Source organism: Anopheles arabiensis, chromosome 2, assembly GCF_016920715.1.
Source record: "Anopheles arabiensis isolate DONGOLA chromosome 2, AaraD3, whole genome shotgun sequence".
Taxonomy (NCBI): domain Eukaryota; kingdom Metazoa; phylum Arthropoda; class Insecta; order Diptera; family Culicidae; genus Anopheles; species Anopheles arabiensis.
This window is the reverse complement of record NC_053517.1, coordinates 32931243-32943401: the sequence shown is the minus strand read 5'-3', so window position 1 is coordinate 32943401 and position 12159 is coordinate 32931243. Positions and strand designations below refer to the sequence as shown.

The window sequence follows — 12159 nt, the reverse complement described above, 5'->3', positions numbered from 1 at the left end:
TCAGCCGCGGTAAGAAGGAAAATGTGCACTTGTAGATGAAAAACTGAAGAACCGCAGTGCTTTTTGAGCCAGTAATTATTATAAACATAACTGAATCTATACAGGGTTTTCCAGGGGTTCTCATAGTTGTGGGACACTTCCTTGACTCTTTCTTATGGTAAGTGAACTACGTATGATGGAAATTGTACTCTATGGCACCCTCATTGGAAGGCTCCATGAAAATTCCTATTGGATTTGTTAAACGAGAGTGCTATAGAGTCCAATTCCCGTTACAATAAGCTCATTTCAAGTAAGAAGGATCCAACAAAGTGTCCCACAGCTATGAGAACTTCTGGAAAACCCTGTAAGGCTTTCTTGAAATTTTGAGAGACAAACAAAAGTGATCAAAAACACCCAACCGGCACCCACCGTGCACGTGGGCGTCGTCAATTTCAATTCCAATTAACGTTTTCAAACGCTGCGGCAGGGACAGGCAACGAACAAACGTCTGTGCGTTATGTAAACATGGTTCCGCTGATCGGAATGGGGAGGTGGGGAAGAGTAAAGTCATCTCGACACCACAAACCACCCGCGGGACATTAATTATTTTCCTATTTTGCCCCCCATCGGAGCACGATCGGAGCGCACAACATCTCGGTCACAATCTCGTCGCTGTGCTGGGCCAGACATTTTAAACAAAATAACGCCTTTCCACACTGCCTACGCGCACTGCCTTCTCGTGCACGGTTTGCTCGTCGTTCAAGCCACAGCATGCACACACACGCACTAGAGCCACAAGAGTGATGTAGCTGAAGGATACGCGATTCGCGCAACTGTTTTGAGGTTTTTCAGCAAAGGCAGAGCGCGACCAGCACCAGCAACCAGCAGCTCACCAGAAGCAAAACGTAGCAAATGTTGCTCCGTGAGCCGTGCCGTGCGGTTGGTCGGATTGGCTTCCAGCGAGCCAACCAGCCGACCAAGGCCATCTCTCCGGGCCCCGACAGACAAACAACAAACAGATAAACAATTCGAAGCGTTCTTCCTTTTAGCTTCCCCACCCGGTGCCACTTTTCTACGAAGGGGCGGTCCTGGTGGAGCAGTTGAACGGTATCGTAAAGCGAGAGCAACTCTCTTCTCCTTCTCCTCTGCATGCGTTCTCAGCTCCAGCTCGGAGAGTGTGGCCAAGCCCTGGTAGTGTGCCGCCAGGGCAGGGTCAAATAGACCGACTACTGTTGTAGTGCGAATCGCTGCGAAAGTGGAGCACAAATCGTGAAAAATAGATGATCTAGATGGCTGCATTCGATTAGCAGATGTTGCCAACCGTGCGGAGTTCATTATAAATTGTTGCGAAAGCTTACAAAGGGAATCGTTTGCCAGTTGTTCGCCTGCAGCAATATGGTTTGTGCGTTTTTAATGTTTAGTTTTCTTTAAAGTATGCATGTATACTTTGGTGTAATTTTCCTCTTCAATTCATCTCCAACTTTCATCTCGGTGATATAAATAAATAATTCGTTTTTCAGAATTTTCCGATAATGGACCCCTTTCCGTTTCTAGATCGTAGGCTGAAATTTCAGCCTGTCAGCTGTTTGCATTGTATAGCAGTTTTCGAGCAGCGGATCAAAGTGGGTATAGTATAAAGATGGGCTTATCCCAAAGTGTATGTATTTAGAAGGCTGATTTTTAACGCTTCTGCTTCTAAATGATGATTTTAAGAATGTTTTGTATATTCGTCAAGCTACCAAAAAGCCTGTTTGAGCAAAAAAAGTTCGCAAATCCTTGCAAAAAGAGACGTCAGAATATGGTTATAAAACCATGCTATGAGACCACCTGGACTACATACACTTTAATTCTGGATTCCATCACCAGATCTCTTTAATGCACCTTGGGATAAATGTAAACACCACCTTGTTTTGCCATTTTTCGAGCAGGTACTCGAATCTGATTCTAGCTATGAGGCTAGAATAATCTAGACTGAAAATTGCAGACTAGTTTTGTGTGTGGTTTTGTATGGATTTTTTTAACATGATTTTAGTCTCCAACTGTCAAACTCCATATAAAACTAGAATCGTGAAGGGCCCCAATGATTGATACTTTTTCAAAGCTTCATTTTTCCCTTTTGGCAAATAAGTTGTATTATTTACGGCATCGTTGGTGGTTTTAGTTAGCTTTAATTAGTTTAAGCAAGCAAAAGTTCACCTTGTGTCATAAAAATAAATAAAACAGTACATTAAATAAAATAATACAGATTGAAAAATACATGCAATATTGATAAAAGTTCTTGTTAAGTACTGTAAAAGTACATTATTCCATTTATAGAAAATGTGCACCGTCACAGTTACATAGATTTAACAATATGTTTGACCCTTTAAAACCATGTAATGCCTAAACCTATCAAGATCAGAATGTTTAAAGTTTGAACATAATCAACACTAATCTTTTACTACATTTCTATACGAATTGTACAATACATTTACGGACGTTACGAACCAGTTAGAGTAATGTATTATTGATTCGTGAACAAAAAACACAGCAGGAATAACCCTAAAACAGATTACATCAATCACAGACCACGACATTCACACAGCTTTCCACTGTGTCAGTTGAAACGCAAGAAACGCTATTCTTTTTTTGAACAACAGCACCAGCGAAGTCAATTCATTGCCCATTTGTTGTGCTCAAGTTTGCTGAAGTTTGCATCATTATTACATGTCAACGTTGCTCATTTTATCGCATCGATTTGTGCACACAACAGCAGAACACCCAAACTGGAAAAGTAGGATTAGTAGCGTTTAAGCTACCACGCACATATTCACACACACACACACACACACACAAACAGATCCCCACCCACAGACTATCAAATAGCGAAGGAGAGCACACGAAAAAACAAACACACGTGCGGGCGGCATTCGCTGCAAAAGACAAGTGTAGGGTTAGTGGAGGATTTGCAAAATTTCATCAGCAAATAATTTTACCATCAACCACCACCTAACTACCTCAGCGAGAAGCGCAGCGAGAGAGAGAGAGAGAGAGAGAGAGAGAGAGAGAGAGAGAGAGAGCTGTGTTGCCTCCGTTTGCGATAAAATGCGATAAAAATGTGCTCCAATATCCGGTATCGGCAAGCTGGAGAGCAAGTCACAGCCTCAATATTTGCCGTTCCGTCCGCCCCCGGGAAGAAGGGGTTAAGTAGAAAACCCGGTAGAATCCGTAGTGCTCCGGTATCGTCGCCTTCGCCGTCGCAGCGTGTGCAAGAACTTTCGCTTTGGGCAAACACACGCTTCCGAAATGAGTTTCTGCCAACCGAACTCACTGGAGAAAAGCACTGTGTTTGCTTTTTGTGTGTGCATTTTTTCACTGTTCCGTTGATAAGAAATTCTTCTTCAAAAAAAGCTTCTCCCGTACGAGATGCCCACCCTCGCAAGGGGAAATGCCATCGATATGTGGATATGTGGATATTTGGGCAAAGCGAATGACGTTCCAAAGTAAGCTGATGCAATTGCGGAACAGGATTGTTAAACGCTCATAAAATGAACCAAAGCACTCCACTGTGTTCCACTTGCACACAAATATCTGCAAACTTATTTATGAACGGGTTTAAATAAGAGAACTTTTCCTTTACCAGGAGTCCTTATTGAGTTCTTCAGAGGAATTCAGTTCGCATGTGATTTTCTCGAACACAAATATTACAAAGACAAAAGATCTATTTAGAAAGTGGCAGCTATTTTCTGTTCATTGGCGCATCATAGACACACATAGAAAAAATAACAAATAACTAAAAACTACTGGAATGGAAAGTGGAAAAATGCTTTATAGATCAAATCGAACTTTAATACCAAATCCGGTGCAACCTGTACCCAGTTAAGCCATTCTTTAATTGCTACGTTTTCCAATTCGAATAACAATTCGCTTAATGTTATCATTATGTTATCAATCTGTTTTATAGTAAGAAACATTTCATCACGATTCACATCATTTTTCTTACGAAAATATTCTTCCCGGAGAAACGGTCTTCCCTCTGATTGAGCACGGCGTAAGTTGGCAGTTTGCAAAAGCGGGCGAGAATAAATGAGCTTCCGTTAACATACTCCACCCCCTTGACCCGTTACATCATCTGGTTGGATGCATTGCTTGGAAAATTGCTTTTCACAAATGCGGACCAAACTGAATTGAGCCGGAACTGAAACACCCAACAACACCGGGTGAGAGAGACGGCAAAGGTTCCAAAAGGGATCTGCTGCTTGAAGGACCCGGTGTACATTAGGGTGGGTGGGTGCACACTGTTGAAATGGAACGAAGCTCGAAGCTTAAAAGGGACCGACCCGGTTTCGCTCGGCATGTGTAGGGCACTGATAAGGCACGACGACGACGGGTTGAGCAAGAGACCGAACACCCGGGTGCACTCCGAGCTACATAGCCCCGTCGGATGTATATAGTTATCACAGACGCTCTCATCAGGGGGAGGTACATAATGGTACGATCCGCAAACAGTATAGCGGGAGGAGAAGGAGAGTCACCCTTGATGCAGTTTCTTCAAGGATGGCCGAGTACAACGGGTTTGGGTCGATGCAGAAAGCGTCTCAATTTCTAGCGATCTCCTCCATGACTCGAACGCCGTTTTTAACCAGGGATGGGCAAACTGTTGGTTGCTTCAGCTTGTTTCCCCAGTGGAAATGATTGTGTCGCATAAGCTATCCACTAATGCAGGATACAAAGAATTCCAAAATTGACCGATTAATTTGATTTAAATCAAAGAAATGATTAATTTTCATGATTTTGATCGATCAAGCTCCAAACAGTTGCTTTTCCCTGGTATAGTTCATTCCAATGATAAATTATGTTTAAGCTGTTTTTTTTTCCTCTTTTCGCAAGCAAACCTTTTAGCATTCCTCTTCATTCGAAAGCACATTGAGTGTGAGTAGTTGATGGTAATTTATTTGTCAATGGGTCCATGTTTTGTGTTATCAACCGTATACTATCGTAGCATCGACACCAAAAAGTTCATCTGAACTATGACAAAGAGGAAAAGCGACTTTTCCTTCTGTGTACCAATCATGTATTGCGACTTATTTAAGTCATATTTTAGGGCTTATTTTCCCAAACACCAGGATAGTAAATTCTACAAGCACGAGCTTTATGTCTTTATGAGCTTTTAGTCTTTTGTTCATCAGATACCGAAATACAATCAACTGATGTCACAATCATCGTTGAACATGCCTTCGAGAGGCGGACTTTATTTGAAAAAAATATATCCCACAACTTGTCAAACAGCTCACAATACTTCACTTGTGCCCGAAGAATCCCATCGGAATACATAGCCGTCGGTCCGATTTGATTGGCCATCTCTCGTTGCACGTGCTTTAGACTTCTCGCACCCAAAGGTAATCGCATTAGTGACTTGCGTTTGAGATAGAAAGCGAAGGAAATAAATGGTAATCTAACAGACTCGCTCTGCTCACCCCAAACCCCCCAGGCGGAAAAGTTCCTACAACTTGTGCATCCTTAGTGCCCGGAAACTATTTTACTTTATACTGCCGAATGACTTCCGTGGCTCCGATCTTTACCCCGAAAAGACAGCCCCCGGGTTGGATTGTGCCGAGAGAAAGTTTTTATTTAATTAGATTCTATCGTTCGTTGGAATGCAACTCCACCCCCCCACCCCCTGACTTGGTGGAAATTCATTTATAAAATGCACTACACGAAGGACAAATTATTTAAATCACACTCCTCCTCCACGAGGGATGTCAGGCTCTTTGCCTTGCCATAACCATCTCTTATTCTTATTGTTGTTGCTGTTTGACTCCATCGAAAAGCAGCCCCGTATCTCCCTTCCCCCGTCGGTCCCCGGTGAAAATGGTAATTTTGAATTTCTCTTAAAAATGCGCTCACACTCCGGCCACGCTTCGGAGATGGAGCAAAGTTTACGATCGAATCGAGCGAACACTTTAGCTGGCTCCTCCAGTGGACAGTGTGTCTCGCCTGAAGGACGGGCCCGGACTCAATTATGAGTTTGTTTATGGACGACGGCCCATCGCCCAAAGGTGCTTCCGTTTGGAAATTGGATCGAGACCATGGACCATACACACAGACACACACACACACACATACATACATATTCAGCAATATGTACACATACAAGAAGGTGGAGGTTTCGTCTGGCGACATCCTTCGGAATGTGGTCAGGGTTGCACGAAATCGATATTTGACCATCCTCGTTCATCCCATTTTCCCGTCCAAGCATCGTCCCGGTGACGAGTATAACACGTTTATGAACGAAATATGATAACAAAGCCACAAATGACACATTTCAAGTAAGTTTTAGGTCATAAATTAAGGATTCTTTCAGTTTTCAAATTGGAATATATGAAATGATTTGGCCGGTCTCGTAGTACAGTCGTCAAATCGTACGACTTAACAACATGCCCGTCATGGGTTCAATCCCCAAATAGACTGTGCCGCCATACGTAGGACTGACTATCCTGCTATGGGGGGAATCAATTAGTCACTGAAAGCCAAACCCACAAGTGGGTACAGGCAGGCCTTGACCGACATCGGTTGTTGAGCCAAAGAAGAAGAAGAAGAAATGATTTGTAAATAATTGGAATGTCCACTGTTGGAATGGATTTGAAACTGTCCAGTACACCAATAAAAGCCAAAATTGGTCTACAATTGCATAACTTTAGGCGTATATTATCATCTCGCTCGCATTTTGTCATTTTTTAGCACGATTGCATACACATTCGTTGTTATTTAACCTATGTGCCTTTTAAGTTTTGTCACTGCATACGGTTTTTGGAAGGACATACGGTGACCTAGGAAACATCTAAAAGGACAAAACTATTCACAACCGAAAAGGCTGTGTGGGGCATCGAGTATTGGACTGCCGAAGCCACCCAAAAGTGTACAGCTTTGGACAATACAGCGCCGGATAAACAAAAATCCGACAGAAAAAGCAACAAACGTTCCTGCTGCTCGTCTTTATCTACGAAAAAGCGCCACCCAAAAGCGGCGTCATCGATCAACGCCGACGGTCCGAAGCAGTAGATATAAAAAGGGTGTGAAGCTAGCAGAAGGGGGGCAAAACCCCTTCTTCCACCCAAAATATATGTCACTGTCGGTGCGGCTCACCATCCCACGTTCGATAATGCTAATTAATTGTTTGATTACGCACTCACACTTTACACGCCACCCCGGTGACGGTTATCATCTTGCTCCCGGCCACTTCTCGTTCCGAAGTGAAAAACTTTCTTAGCGTATCCTGCTCGCTCGCACACCACACCATCCCACCGACCAAAAACGGGCTCATTATTTATCCGCTTTACGAGCGGTTTATCGGAGCCTTCCGTCACAAACACACGACTATCGGGCACCCACACCCATCCATGGCACAAAAACAGGCACGCACACACACAAACACAGTTCCAACGAAAACCGGAACTTTTGCACCAGGGAGCGATCGTTCCGAAGCAGAGCCAAATCAAAGTGGAAAACTTGCAAAAGTGTCCTCAACCCTTGCACGTCAAGCTCCTAATGGTGAAAAAAACTCCAACAAAAGATGCAAAGATTTTTCCGAAAAAAGAAAGAAATGGGAACCTTTTCCATCATATTTTGTGTGTGATCTTTTTTTTTTTTTTCGTCCCCCATTTTCATGCTTGCTGCAGCACAGTTTTCCACCCTTGAAAGAAGGCCCCCAACAACAACAACAAAGCTTTTGCCTTCCTATTTCAACCTCCATCCAAGATGGTTGATGAAGTGCATAATATACGTACGTGTGTTTTTTTCTCCGTGCCTACTAGACGGCTGTGTGTTTTCTCTTTTTTCTTTTCTCTCCATTTTTCTTACCACCGTACATTGCCTCCCCACGGCACGGGAGGAGTTGTTCACAGCCCCACCACCCGCCGTTCGCGCAAATTGTCGCGTGCTGCGGTTTCCAAGTGGGCTGGGATCTGGTGGTACGCTTTTCTCATTTTCACCGATTTTCCACTTCACTCGAGCACCAACAGCAACACCGACTCTTCCGTGCGGTGGCGGAAGATTTTCCTGTTTTTTTGCTCACTACGGTGAGGAAGGATTCGTCTCAAACCGGTTGCCTCCACCCCCCATTTCCTGGCTTTTCCGTTTACAAAGGAATGACTGTGTTCCACTTACTCACATACATACACAGAGACATACACACACACGTTATGGGTAGACACTTCCTTTCATTTGGAAGGGCCCGGCCCTTTTTTCCGATCCTTCACACCAGAAGACGATTTTCCATCACTATTCAAACACACACACACACACACACGCGCGTGGACGGATGGAACGAACGAACGCACGTACACAGCCTACTGTATCGGTATTTGGTGCGCTTTTTCCCGGCCTTTTTATTGCTCCCCTGTTCTTCGGGTTGATTTCTGTTTTCTTATTCTGACACACACGCATAATACAACACAGCACAGCCCTAATACAGAACCGAACACTCCGAGCTACATCCACCAGCACCACCACCACCACCACCCGGTCGGATGTTGGTCCCTACGACCTGGCGTGACAATTTCCTACACAGTGACACGCCACGAACCCTCGAACGAACGGCCGATCGCCGACAAACCTGGCGTGAACTGTCGCTGCTACGGCTGCTGCTGCTGCTGCTCTGTCTGTCTATCGGCCAGGCACTGCACACTGTCGGGGCGTGCGAGCAGAGCGTGCCGAGAAAACACATTTCCAAAAATAAACGCCGAGAAACGGTTTGGGTTTTCCTCGATTTCCTGAAAATGTTCCTGTGTGTGTGTGTGTGCTTCAACAAGCAGCGGCGGTGGCGGTGGCAGCAGCGGCGCGAGAGATGCGTTTTGCTCTCAACCCACCCCAGTTTTGCTCACGGAAAATACACACACACACACAGACCCGACGGATGTTCCTCTTTCTCACTCTTGCCTCGGTGAGATCGGTTGCGCTTCACAACCGAAAAAGGGAGAGATTTCGAGTTTTGGCTCACAGCAACACATTTCGGCACACGATCCATACACACACACACATTCCGAAAGGCTGGAGAGGAGGGAGATGGTCGACGGAAACTACCACCAAAAAAAAACGGCCCTGTCCCTCATCCGTCACATTGCTTGGGCCCAAGAGGTGGAGTAAGATGCACTTTTCACCCTAAACACGCAACACGGCCGCGCTCCATGCAGTTTGCAGTTAATTATGTTGCATTTTCTTCCACTTCTACCGTGTGCGTGTATGCATGTATGATCGTATTGCCTGTTGTGCCAGCTGTGTATGTGTGCGTATGTGTGTCGTGATGCTTTTTTTTATTTATACGAGCCGCACGCCCCATACGGACAAGGCGACTCCATTACGTTTGTTCGAAGGGAAACGAAATTCAAACACTCCTATCAGTTTTGTACCGATTTGACAGTTTTCGCACAAATTCTAATTGGGAAATTCACTTTTTACTTTTTGCCGATTACAACGCTACCGATTGAACAGTTTTCTCACAAATTCCAATTGGGAAATTCACTTTTTCACGCTTTTTCGTCAGCATCTCGCACAGCTTCGCTCTCGCGGAACTGTCTGGTTTTGGGCTGCTGCTCACAGCTCTGCTCACCCCGGGGGCCACGAATTGCACTGCCACCACCGGCCGCCTGCTACGACGATCGGATCGGACGCACTGTTTCGCCATTTTCGGTTGCCCCGGTGCACACACACGCACACTCATAAGCACGGTTTGCACACCAACACGGGGCAAGTGGACCTTTATCACCGTTTGGCACAAGCGCGCTTACATTATTTCTTATCATTTTTCAGCGTAAAATGTTCTTTTTTTAAAGGTAAATGGTCCGTTGACGGGAGAAGACACCGTTTTGTAACACAGTTGCACTTTCCCTTCAAAATATGGACGGCTGTATAAAGTATCCGTTTCGGTCTTCTTCTTTTATGTATGACAAACCCCCTTCCTCCCTTTCCCAACCCAGTGTGTGTGTCGAGGAGGGCGTTTCGAAGGAAGAGAACAGAGCAGCAGATCAAAAAACGGGGAACTTCCACTGGGCCCGTGGGCGGACACAGATCGTGTTGGTGGGGTGTTCACCGTACTCCGGTGCAGGACAGGGGGAGCCAACAGCCGTACCGAAACGCACGAACACGCACATACGTATCTATGCGTAGGCATGTATTTTTAGCACGAGCAACTGCTTCTTCGCGCACACACCACGGCCGTCCGGTTCCGGCTCCGCTCGCTCTCTGTCTCCGGCCAGCAGCACGTCGCGATCGTGATTGCTGTCACCGCACCGCAGCCATCGTCTTCGTGCGCGCCACGGCATTGAAGGGGGAAGTCAGACCCCCCCCCGTAACAGTCTCGATCGTCACATTATCGACGATAGAAATACCACACATCGATGAGGGTGAGGTTAGCGAGGCTCACACTCAGCCACACATCTGTGTGTGTGTGAAGATCGTACCATTAGGGATGTGCATTTCTCATTCATTGAGAAAACGATTGGTTAGAAGGAAGATTTCCTAGTCGATTTCCTTCATTTGCCTTACGACGGCTCTATTCTCTCTCTCTCTTTCTCTCTCTTTCTCTCTCTTTCTCTCTCTTTCACTCTCTCTCTCTCTCTCTCTCTCTCTCTCTCTCTCTTTCCCTCTGTATTTTTCTTGCCTTCATATGGAAACACTACAGCAAACATACACGCACGAACACTGTCGCTAATGAACCGCGACGAAATAAAAATAAAAACCCGCACGCACTCACAACACACCAATAAAGCGAAGCGCAGGAACCACACACCGCACGACCACGGTTTGGTAAATCCATCAAAAGTGCTCCAGCACCATAACTGTTCAACAAAAAACTACCCTTTTACCCCTAAAATCGTCCGTCGCCATCCTCCGAACACTATCTCAGGGAGGGGAGAGGGCGCACCAATTGATCAACTCCGCCCGCGTTGCCTTCTGGGAGAGAGGGCAGGGGGGGAAGGTGTATACGCTTACTTTGTTTTGCTTTTTTTCTACCGTATGCAGAGGTATGCAACTGAAGCCGAGCAGAGCCAAACGGAAGCAAGCAACGCGATGGGAACACTCACGCACGCACGGACGCACGTGTGTACACGCACGCACAAGGGCCCCTTTTCCGATGGATGTGTGAAGTGGACTGAAAACTCCCAAATCGTAGCAAAGCACCGGAGCAAGGCGAGAATCGTCCTCCTGGCACCCCACCCTCTCCCCTCCCTAGCGCCTGTTACTGTGGTGTGCGCGCGCGGGGGTGAGCTGATGATCTCACCACCCCGATGACGGACGGGATGATGCATGCACACAGCCAGCGCACCGTGAACCGCGGAGAGAGCGTCTAACCAAAAACAAAGAGAGCGAAAGAGCGCGAGCGAGTGCACAATGGGGCGGTGTCGGTGTGTGTGGTCATAATTGTGGGGCCGGGAGGGTGCAATCACGAGTTTAAAATGCGCATTTGAGAAGAAAATATTAAGCGATGTTGCCAGAGAGCTCCTAAACGAATCGATTGGGGTGGTTGTAATGTTTTGGAAGAGAAATGGCTTGTAAAACAGTGGCCCTTGTGTATTGCAGCATCCCAGTGTGCTGTTGGATATTGCAAAAGAGAGCCGAAACGAGCGAATGAACGGGCGAGAGAGACCACAGTTGTAAGAAAAACAGCGGCAGAGAGAGAAAGAGAGAGCGACGTTCCCTTTTCAAACGCTAGGTACAGAAGGGTAGCAAGCGGAAACACATGTGTGCACGGCGCTCAAAACACCCCCCCACCCCGTCCCCCTCTCACTCAAGCTTCCTGCATGCACAGTCATCCATACAAAAGAACGGGGGGAGGGGGTTGAAATGACCGCGCGGTGAGTGGGCAGAAGGCGTATACAGACGGCGCACGATGACGCGCGTTGGCGGTGGACTCGGTTGCGAAGGTAACAACCGGGCGACGGGTGACACACACTACCAGCACACACACACACACACACAAACACATGCACACCGACGTTGCATTTCAGTCACACTCATGGGTCGGGAAACGCCTCCGCACGGCGCAATCCTGGCCCGGAAAGTGGGGGTGGATGACTTACTCACCCCTTCCCAAATAGACGGACAGAACTTTTGCCCATTTGTAGGTGTTGTTTTGGGGTCCAAGTGTTCAAGCTTTACCATGGCCCAGATGGCTTAAAGAACGCACAACGTCACAGATGTAGT

At 46.3% G+C, this 12159-nt stretch overlaps 1 protein-coding gene across 12 annotated transcripts in view; it reads right to left on the bottom strand.

Annotated features, from left to right (window-relative positions):
• LOC120898864 overlaps nucleotides 1–12159 on the bottom strand; it is a 36849-nt gene that overhangs the window by 24494 nt on the left and 196 nt on the right. For 3 of the 12 annotated variants that reach the window (XR_005738709.1, XM_040305289.1, XM_040305302.1), the window contains exon 1: nucleotides 10948–11162. The exons of 1 other annotated variant lie outside the window; for it this stretch is intronic. The gene's annotated coding sequence lies outside the window, so the exon portion shown is untranslated. Of the gene's footprint in view, nucleotides 1–8523; nucleotides 8809–9436; nucleotides 9983–10947; nucleotides 11163–12039; nucleotides 12128–12159 lie in introns of those variants that run through there. 8 more of the 12 variants (XM_040305301.1, XM_040305303.1, XM_040305300.1 and 5 more) reach the window with 7 other exon arrangements.